We start from the raw sequence: 11145 nt of genomic DNA, 5'->3' as shown, positions 1-11145 counted from the left end.
TTACTTAGAGTCAAAATTAATTCAAAGGGGTGTTTATACACCCTCACTGGTGACTGGTATTTTTGCACCATGATTGTAGTACAATAGCAATCCTCTCACACCTGCAAAACATACCCATATGTGATAAACCATCACTATACAGAAAAAAATCAGTCTGCATCAACACATCATCCCACATTCTAAGGCTAAAAAGAAACCACAATAAATCATGATTCTATGCATGCATAGATCAAAAGATACTGAATACACAAGGGCAGGGGGAGGTAGTTAAGACAATAAAAAAGGCAAAGAACGCCCAAGTGGAACAAGGGGAACCACGCTGGTCTGAGGGTGGAAGCCTCCGTTGCCCTCATCTGCATGACTGGGCCCCTACACTGGATTCCATAAACTCCTCCTTCCTAGCAAGAAAATGCTAGGATTCAATTATGCCAATAATTTTCTCTTGAACAACTTCAACTGATAGCCAAATAAAAAATGGTTAACATCTTACTCAGGTCTGGGGAAAACACAAAAAAGCAGGGGGAAAAACACTATGTATCTCAAATTATGGAGTACTCCTCAGAAAGCTGTTTCCAAAGAGTACTTTTACCATGTCCTGTCTTCTGTGTATACTACAATTTCAGAGGCCTGTCTTCAATGGCTGGGAGGCTAAGCACTCTGGCTCAAGGGGCTCCCTGACCTTTCCAGCCTCAAAGAACAGTGATGCTCTAAGGCTTCCACCCTGCTCAGTCTTCATGCACACAATCAAGGAACCCCTTCCAGCACAAGGTCACTCTAGTGCCAGCCTGGAGTTTCCTGAAGACACACCTGGGACTCTACTCACCTAACTTAAAGTGCTTAAAGTGAGGAAGGAAAAAGTGAGGACGAAAAATAAATCCAATAAGCCTACCTGTCCTGCTGAGGATAATCATTAAGAATGTTATCTCATGTTGAATAAGGTAAGAGGATATTCAAAAGTGCATAGCTGAATATCCTCAAGGATCCCAAAGTCTAGCTGTAAAAAAAAAGAAATTATGAGGCTGTTATTTCAGAAAACTGCTCTCTATATTATCGCATTTCTACAATGTTTACATTACTTTAAACAGGTCTGGAACTTCTTCTGGTATGTTTATTTGGCACATCTCCCAGAAGGAGCAGATTATGCTGGAAAACAAGCCATCTGATAGTAGGAAAACTGCTAGGAAATAACTCTGGGTGACCTCCAGCAAGTCATTTGCCCTCCCTAATTCCATCTCTGTAAAACGAGATTTGGGAAAGATTATCTCAAAACACACTCAGCTCTAAAATCATAATAATCGGAGCCAAACTCTGAGTTCTCCAAACGCCACTCCAAGTCTACATTCATCTTGATCCTGGAGCTGATGCGTCCCGGTGTGCGGGGGACCTCGTTCTATTTACTTTTGCAAACCTTACAGTGCTGGTACACAGTAGGAATCTAATAAGCTTTTCAATTTTTAATGGGGAAAATTAATTTTACGTTATCTCCCAGACAAGAGGACACTTACCGGGAGAGAACGGGTGGGGAGAGGATGCAAGACAAGCGTGATGCTCCTTTAAGAAACCTTACATCCATCCACCCACTGGGATCCCCCGCCTGCAGAGCCGGAAGTGATTACCCCGAAGGACCCGCCAACTCGCCGCTTCCTTGAACCCCGCCAGGTGCTAGCTCGGGTGAGCGGCATGGGAGTCCAGGACCAGCTGCCTCAGTTGCATGAAAACTGGCGTGGCTGGGGCCAGGGGAGCCCCGCGGTTCCCTGACCACAGGAACTGGGCCCGCAGTTAGGCTCCCGCAGGAGCGGCTGGGGACGTGGCCTGGCGGCGCTCTGGCTCTGGCTCCGCGGGCGAACGGGCGGGAAGTGGCCAGAGCGTCCCGTGGCCGCCCTGGGGCGCGCTCAGAGCCCGCCTCGGGGCCGCGCACTTACCTCTTGATAGAAAGGCCTGGCCAGGGCGCCAAGCGGCGGGAGGAGCCCATGCTGGCGGCTCCACTGTGCCCTCACAGTTTCAGTACTTGGCGGCCGCCGCTCAACCGCTGGTTCCTGGGAGGGGGCTGACGGGAGAAGCAAGGGGTGCGGCCAGGGCTCCAGCGGTTGTTATGGCGACGGAGGGCGGTGGGGCTGGGTGTGAAACGGGCTCACGTGCCGAGTCCGTCCTCGGCGGGGGCGGGGCGGGCGGGGGGGGGCGGGCGGAGGTTGCTAGGGAGGGGGTGGGGTGATATCCTGGACCCGCGGGGACTGCACAAGCGCGCGCTCGGGTCAGAGAGGGTGGGATGAGCTCAAGAAGACGTCCCTTCTGACGCATGGCGGGTCTCGCCAGAGGCCCTGTGGCTCTGCTCATTTTGCATCCCAAGTCGGGGCTGGGAGAGGGGCGGGGATCCGCCTATAGCTGCATTTAGTGGGTCCCGAAGGGGCTTAGAGCAACCCTCAGAGCTGCACTGGCAGGTCTGTGAATGGTGAGAATAGGCTGTGCCTCCCTCAGTGCTGCTGCCTGGGCTAGCGCCTGCCTCGAACTTCTTCCTGATCTTCCTCATTTTTTTTTTTTTTGTTGTTGACTGCCCATAGCAGCAGGCATCCAATAGTGCCCTGATGACATTCTCGCCTGTTATGGACAGGATGCGAACACCAGGACTGGGGAGGGGCTGGGTGGAACCCAGAAGCAGCCCTGTCAACAGCCCTATATCTTTAGTGTCAGGCCGTGGGATGGAGCTAAGACAAGCTACCAGCGTCATCAGTGGGCTGCTAGACAGGTCTCTCTTGGCAGCAAGAGCACAGCTGCCCCAGCTCTGGTTCTAAAACTTAAATGCAACACATTGAGAGATGCAAGGGTCCGGAAAAGGGGCTAATGACTATGAAAGTATGTCTGGCATGTCTACCCACACAGAAAAGTGGCTATATAAGCACCATGCAATTTCTCAATCAATGTCACTGTTGTTCCAATCACATTAGTCACCTGTGTGGCTGTTTAGGGCTGTCTTTGCATGGAACAGTTTTGGAATTTCCTTCAGGGTCTGTTTACCAGCTTCACAAGTAAATCACACCTTATTTTTCAACTCATACCATCATTTTTCAACTCAATCACCCACATGACTCACTACACTCAATCTGAATGGATTTTGCTTGTATGTAGAAATCACATCCATGATCAAAAGATGGTTTGAAAGAGAGAGCTCTCTAGAGATGTAGGTCAATGGTAGAGTGCTTGCCTGGCATGTGCTAAGCCCCTGGGTTAGGTCCCAGCACTACAGAAAAGGAAGGAAGGAAGAAAAACATTGCTGGAAAAGACTGTTCAGTTACAGTGAGTCTCCTGGTTGTAGTAAACAGCTATTGAAATGATCTTACCAAAATGCCAACCTGATCTGATGAACCTCTAGATGTAATCATCCATTTACAAGAAATTGAGAACAGAAAAATGGGAAACACTGTGGAGAATGATCCCGTTAATTTTCTGTTACTGTGACAAAATACCTGAGAAAATCAACTTAAAATGAAGAAAAGTTTATTTTGGTTCATGGTTTCAGACGTTTCAGTCCATGGTCAGTTGGCTCTGTTATTTGGGGGACTACAACAAGGCAGAATAGCATAAGAGGAGCATGTGGTGGAGCAAAGCTGCTCATCTCAAGGTGGCCAGGAAGAAAGAAGAAAGGGTCAGGGTCCCAATATACCCTTCATGGGCACACCCCCAGTGACCTGACTTCTTCCACTGGGTGCCTCCTCCTAAAGGTCCTGCCACCTTCTTACATTGCCATGTGCTGGTGACCACACCTTCAGCACAGGAGACCTTGAGAGGGTGGGGTGGGGGGAGACATTCCAGATCCAAACCATTGCAGATCCAAGAAGTAAAGACCTGGAGATTCAAAGCAGACATTCATCATCAATGAATTTTAAATGGAAAAGGGGAAAGTCCAACCTACATATTAAAAGAACTTGGGGAGACCATTGAGCCATATACTTAGGTTCATATTCTCTTTTTGTATGTATATTATCCCTTTAATTAAAAATTTTAAGAAAACAGACTTGAACCATCACCAATAGCTACACATGAACTTCATTTCTATCTTGTATTGAACAAATAGTTAAAAAAATTAAATGCCATTCAAAATACATATATTAAGAAATCATGATGAATCTTGAGGTGGGACAATGTAATTATGCCTGGTGTTTTAAAAGAAGCTGGAGGTGGAACTCAGTGGTACAGTACTTCCCCAGTGTGTGCAGGACCCAGGTTTGATCACCAGTGCCCCAAATAAATAAGGAAATAATCTTTTTCACCAGGCATGGTGGCACACACCTGTAGTGCCAGCAACTCCTGAAGGAGAGGTAGGAGAATCACAAGTTCAAAGCCAGCCTCAGCACCTTAGGGAGACCCTGTCTCAAAATAAAAATGACTGGCGAGGTGGCTCAGGGGTACAGCACCCTGGGTCCAGTCCCCAGCAACAGCAGCAGCACCACAACCACCATCCTTCTCTTTCATGAACACACACTGAAATATTTGTGGGTGAAATAATATGATATATGGAATTAGCTACAAAATAATCCATATGGAGAAAGGGAGAAGCCGGGCACAGAAGGAATAAGATGGTCCTGAAGTGACCATCATTCACTAGACTATCCTGTCCACTTTCGAATATATTTGAAATTATCCATACAAAGAGGTTTTGAACAAAAGGACAGTCTACTCTATCAAACACCAGGATGCAAATCAAACTATAATTATCAAAGTTATTTTAAAATGTCTCAAGCAGTACTGGTATTATTAAGATAGATGAGTAAATTCCTAAGGTAAATAAGTTGAAGGGAACAATGCCTGCCTAGACATACACTTTACAGTACTGTGTGTTTGTGTTATGGAGTGGGGGTGGCTAGGGACAGAGCATAGGGACTGGAGCCTACATGCTAAGTAAGCTGCATTCCTGGCCCATCTGATTGTTTGAGAACCAGTTTTGTTGGGCTCACATCAAAAATGTACAAGAAATGCTACAGCTCAACATGTCCCAGAGTGAGACCACATGCTCTGGTCCTATGCCTTTCTCAGGTGCAGAGCACTTACATGGTAGCCCCGTGTGAGGCATGCAGATGGCCATGGTGAGAATGAGGATGTAGCTCAGTTGGTAGAGTGCCTGCCTCACATGCTCAAGGTCCTGAGTTCAACCCCCAGCACCAAAAAAAAAAAAAAAAAAAAAAAAAAGATGGCCATGGTATGAAGGGGGAGGGGGGACGTGCCCTGGGGTCAGGTTTGGCTGCCAGTGATCAAAAACCCAAAGTAAAAGTGTCCTGATGAGATAGAAGTTTAGGTCCCTCTCATGTGAATGAAGTTCAGGGCTGATAAGTGCCCCCCCAGGATCCCTTTCAACTGCCAGTTCCCCTGAAAACCACCAGGGTAACCTGCTGACGAACCAAAGCTAGATCCTGGGACCAACTGCAGTAGGAGAGGGGGCCACCTAAACAGTCCTTTAAGGACACTGTGTGGGGTGAGGAACCCAGGCAGTTTTGGCAGGTGTCAGGGCCTTGGCTCGAGTGTCCAAAGCAGATGTCTCAGTGCTGGGATCTAATAGGATTGGGTCCAGTTTCAATGTGACATTTAGGTCTGGTAGACACACTGAGTCTTGAAAATTTGAGTCTTGATGGATAAACTTTAGTTGTTTGATAAATGAGCTGTTTGCCTAGGAGAACAATCTGTCCTGCTGAGGTGGAGTTATTGTCCAAGATGAGCAAACTTTTGTTAGAATAAATTCTTTCTTATAAATTTCCTGAAGCAAACATTGAAACTAGTTATTGAGTTACAGTCAAATCTTGCTGAATAAGAATTTTTATGGATCACAGAGTAAATTGTGTTGACTCAGGAGGTCTTGGATCTCAGTCCTGATAGTTGACCTATGTGGATGCAGGTGTCTCATCCCTCACCCTGGGGACTCAGGTTCCTTCTGTACCCCTGCTTTGCCTTTACTACATAGTATGGTCCACCTTGAGAGAGCCAGTAGGAGCAAGTACCGGCATCAAACCTCTGGCACATACTGCACATCCCCCTTACATCCCACTGGCCAGAACTTGGTCACATGGGCACACGTAACTGCAAGAAAGGCTGAGAAATGGAACCTGTTTATATACCCAGCTAAAAGTGGCCACATTCCCAGCTAAAAGCGATGGACTCTGTAACCAAGAAAAAAATCGGAGGGTGGCTGCTTCGGGCTCTCTTATGAAGGGTGTAATCAAAGTGCAGTGTGGAGGCTGGGGATGCAGCTCAGTGAAACCGTGCTTGCCTGGCATAGTCAATGGCCTAGCATACGTGAGACCCTGACTCTGACCCCAGGAAAACAGACACCCATGATGCAGTGTGAATGTGTTTGAAATTTTTCAATATAAAAGGAGGGACAGATATGCCATCTGATTAAGTGCTATAAATGGGAAATGGAGGAACTGCCATGGATCCCGTGCCTGGGGAGGTGAGGAAGACCTCAGAGAAACAGTGGGACAGGGCTACATTCAAATCAAAATGAAGTTACTGGTGGGTGTGCTGTATCCCCAGAATTGTGTGTGCAAGTGTGCACATAGATGCAGCAAAAGGCAAGAGCAAAAATCTCAAGAACGCCAAAAAGGGTTGGGGCTGGAGCAGTGTTATAGGCGTTAATCCCAGGAACTCCAGAGGCTGAGGCAGGAGGATCTCAAGTTCAAGGTCAGTCTCAGTAACTTAGAAAGACCCTGGGGATCTGGGAAAGAACTGGGGATGTGAATCAGTAGTAAAGTACCCCTGGGCCCATCCCCAGTATCAACAAATTACCAATAATAATATCAAAGAGCTGGGACATGAGCAAGAGCAAGGAAGGATGAGAATACACAGCTGGAGAGGTGGAGGAGAGCAGAAGAGAGTGGTGACATCCTGGTCACCAAAAGAAAGTTCAAAGCTGTGTGGAGTCAACAGAACCAAAGGCCAGGATTTGGTAGTCAGAGAGTCACTGGTGTACTACTGGACACAAACTCATCAAGTTTCAGGGACAGAAGGCAGACTGCAGAGAACAGAATGGATGCCAGGAAGGGAGTGTGCAGACTCAAGCAATGTTAGGAAACACAGCATTCTCTACAAAGGAGAACCAAGAGGGAAGGAGGCGAGGAGGAAGGAGGAGAAGAATTCTAAGAATCCTTTGCAGGTGTTGCCCTGTGCCTCTCTCTAATCCCTGGGTTCTTGTGTCATCCACGGGCTGAAAAGCTGCAGGTGTCCCCCACCTAACCTGTGAATCACATCAGGTACTGCCCATAGGATGGGCTATGTCTTCCCAGGGACCCAGTACTGCGCTCTTGTCTGTGGGGATGCTCTTCTCCTTTCTCTGAAGTTGTATTCCCAAATACTTCAAGTGTGCCCCTTGCTCTGTGAGCATTTCTATTTGCTGACTCCTTTTCTGTGTGTGGTCACCTCCTCCCTGGCAGATAGAAGCCTTGATGGATGTGACATAAAGGTCCCACTTGTCAGGTGTGCATGGGTTGGAGTCAGGATTCCAAGCCCTGGCATTCCACAGCCAGACACTCTGGCTCTTTCCAGCTGTTCAGCTGAGTCCCCTTCCAAACCTGAGTCTGAAGCTGTCATTCCCTTTAGTCCTGCTGGATGACATCAGATGCAGGATCAATAGCCTGCCCACACCTACATGGGCACCATCATAGATGGACAAGACGCTCTGTGGCAGATGGCACCTCCCCAAACAGGATTAACCTGAGGTGGGGACCGATCATTGGCTTCTGGGTCACATCTTCTCCACCCCTCTTCACACAGTGTTAGGAGACATCTCAAGGAAAGCCCAAAGCTGGCAGTGCCAGAGGCCTGGGGTAGAGACCAGGCGAGGGCCACTGCAGGAAGATGGGCAGCAAGCGAGATCTTAACTAGGATTTTGGGCTCCAGAGCTCACACCCTCTTCACCACTATAGCTGAAATGATGATGCTGAGAGCAAGTTCAGCTACTTAGGGGGCTGCCGAGAGGCCCAGGACCCCTTCTTACTCCCTGGTGTCCCTGCACACTCTGGCATTGTGTTTCCACCTGTCATTCAAGGGCACATCCAAACCCACTTCCAGAAGTGGCCACTTTCCCACTTGGTGGCCAGAGTTGAGACAGACTTGCAGAGTCTCCTGACATGGGCCATCTGGCAAGGTTTCCAGCCTGGAAAAGTACAGAAAATGTAGGTTACCCTACAGGCACCATTTCCTAATTGAGCTCTGCCATTAATCCAGTGGCCTTGAGCTAATACGTTGCTTCATTCCCAAGTCAGGAAAACTTCTGGCCAAGAAGTCAGATCTGCAAAAGTTATCGCCCATCCTCATCTGTTTCTAAAATCCCTCCTTTCAGTCTGGAAGGGCCAAGTTGCCTGGAATGTGACTGTTTTCTCTGCCCAAGTCTCCCCTCTTTCGGGGCACTCTCCACACTGCTGGCAGAATTTTCTTTCAAAAACACAGATGAACTCTCGCTCCCTTGCTCAAAATGACATTAACTACAGACTGAAATGTAAGCTTCAAAGCCTGCCTGCCATTCAAGGTCTCTGTAAATCTGGTCCCAGCTTTCATTTGTAAAGGATGACCTGGCTGTCTTCTCCACTCTGTTCATTTATTCCTCTCTTGACAATGCAGTGAGCTCGGTTTCAGCACCCTCGTTGATTCAGACACCACAGGGAGCACTGGAGTCTAGAAAGGCGCTACTTAGGACAGACAGTCGAGATGTCCAGCAGCTGCTCTTGCTCCCCCTGCTGCAGCCTTTTCTGAGGCCTCTGCCTGTGGGTCTGTGCTGCAGAGTGGGTCCATCTCCTGCAGGGACTTGTAAGTGGTTTGGGTTCTGAGACCATGGTTGCTCATTTCCTTCTACTGTCCATAGCACCTGGTGTTTTCTTAGACCCTATTAAGCAGCCATTGGGTTGAACTGAAGGAGCCTTCAATTAGGTCTGTGTTCTGAATGCATTGAACATGCTTCCCTGCTGCAGGGACCAAGCAGGAGTGGCCTGAGGAATGATGCTCCCATAGCTCTTCTCCTCCTTATGTCACCAAGCAAGGACATCAAGCCTAGGGACATGGCTTGGGCCTTGGCCAAGGGTTTCCACAGTGGGAAATGCAACTTGCCTTTGATGAGATTTGAGCTGACAGAGAGGATGACCCCAGGCCTTTGAGCTTCTAGATCAGAGGAATGAAGTCAGCCGCCATGTTTCTTCCCAGCTTGCTCATTTTCCAAGCTTAGCCCTCACCTCACTCCTCCAAGGCAGCTGTGTGGCACATTCTTTCTTCCAAGTGCCAGATCTGTACTAGGGGTTGCAAACCCAGCTCAAGGCAGGGCTGCATGGCTGCTGGTAACACAGCTGGAGATGGGCTGGACTTGCTGGTTTTAACAGGCCAGGAGGAAGGAATGGAGCTCTCACAGAGACAGACCAGAGGGGCCACTGGGTAAGGAATAAAAAGCAGGCTATCCAAAATCCAGTTAGTTAAAGAATTTCCCCAAGGCCAGCTTCAGTTCTGTGGTTAGAGACTGAATGGCACAGGACACACAGATAATGGTCATCAGAGGCCAGAGCTCGCCCCCTTGACGTGGGTAGAGGGAGGATCACTAAGACCCTGAATTCTCTCAGTTTCAGTTACATTTTTTATTTGAGTGCATCCCAGGACTGATAGTCCCACAGATTTGCCCTGGGAAGTTTCTGTACACACACAGTGTGACTCATGGCTGAGAATCTCGTGTCTCTCATTTCGCACCTTGCTGAAAGTTACATCTCACCTCTCTGCCAGCCTAAAAGGGTCTGTGTGCCTGACTGAGCCTTCTCAGTGGCCCAAAGCAGCTTTTAAGGTTTTTCTCCCCCAAAGGGAAAAAAATAATTTAATTGGATGTTGATGGAATTTGGTGTCAGAAAACATATCTCTCTGGGTTGTTAAGCTCAGATAAGAAAATGTTCATGAAAACACTTTGTAAATACTTCCCACAGCCAAGCATCCTACAGCCTCTAGAATGTTTTGGACACATAGATTATAATTACCACCCTGTCTACACTCTAGCTGGTTGCTAGGCTCATTCTCTATTTCCAGATAAATCTTTTCCCATCTTAAATTTTTCCACAGACAGAAAAACACTATGAAAATTGTTTAGAAGACCCAAAGGAAAACATGAGTAAAATACTAATCCCCATTTGTATGGCTTTTTAAAATTTTTTTAATTCCTTTTTTTATTTTTAGATGTTGATAGACCTTTGTTTTATTCATTTATTTATGTGCTGTGCTAAGAATTGAACCCAGGGCCTCACATGTGTTAGGCAAGTGCTCTACCACTGAGCCACAACCCCAGCCCTTGTATGACTTTTTGATACCAATAGGCTGAAAAAAATACAGGGGTCTTTTCTGATAAACCATCTTCTATTAATTGTGAGCTGCATGGACAGGTAAGGGTTTGGGGATGCACAAAGAGACCATCATGCCCTGCTGAGGAAAGCTCACTCAAATTTAAAATGCTAAACTGTGAATGCATAACTCATCCTAAAAGGCCTGTATCTGCACCCTCTGCCTCCCCAGGGGCCTCTTGGTCAGGTGCTGTGCTAATGCCAGCTTGTGACCTCAGGTTCCTTTAGGACATTAGCTGGAGGCTCTGGCACGCCTCAGAAATATATAACCACACTGACATAAAGCCACGAACCCATGTGAGCTCCCTGCAGATCCTGGGGATGCAAGGGACTGCCCTGGATCTCACACAGCAGGAATAGGAGCATTGGCCCCCACAAGGCTCCAGAAGTGTCCATATTGGTGCAGTTTTCTGCAGATTGGATGGCTTAAAGCAACAGAAATGCACTCTCACCAGGTGACATGGATCCAGCGCCCTCCTGCAACTCTGTGGGAGAAGGCTAGCTAAGCACCTGGGAGCCCCAGGCGTTCCTTGGCTTCTGGCTACATCACTCCATCCTTGTGCTTTCTCCTGTGTGAAAACTCCCTCCTCTAAGGCCACCAGCCACTGGATTTAGAACCCACACTAAATCCAGGATGATCTCATTTCAAGATCCTTAGCTTATATCTATAGGGACAATATATCCAATTTAGGGCACCTTCACAGCTACAGGATTTAGGAGTTGGACACATCTTTTGGGGGACCACATTTAACCCTCTAAAGAAAATGAACTCCAGAGAGAAGGGACACACTCTGTCCCTGTG

The 11145-nt window shown here is 47.7% G+C and overlaps 1 long non-coding RNA gene across 1 annotated transcript; it reads right to left on the bottom strand.

The window, feature by feature from the left end:
• Positions 1–1761, bottom strand: LOC124990267 (uncharacterized). Its single transcript, XR_007109726.1, has 3 exons — positions 1506–1761; positions 890–994; positions 1–101 (listed from the first exon to the last, which is right to left on the bottom strand). It is a non-coding gene; the product is annotated as an uncharacterized LOC124990267 (long non-coding RNA).
• Positions 1762–11145: the final 9384 nt, after the last annotated feature.

The sequence above is a fragment of the Sciurus carolinensis genome, chromosome 8, assembly GCF_902686445.1.
Source record: "Sciurus carolinensis chromosome 8, mSciCar1.2, whole genome shotgun sequence".
Taxonomy (NCBI): domain Eukaryota; kingdom Metazoa; phylum Chordata; class Mammalia; order Rodentia; family Sciuridae; genus Sciurus; species Sciurus carolinensis.
Note: the sequence above shows the minus strand (reverse complement) of the source record. Positions and strands in the feature narration are given on the sequence as shown.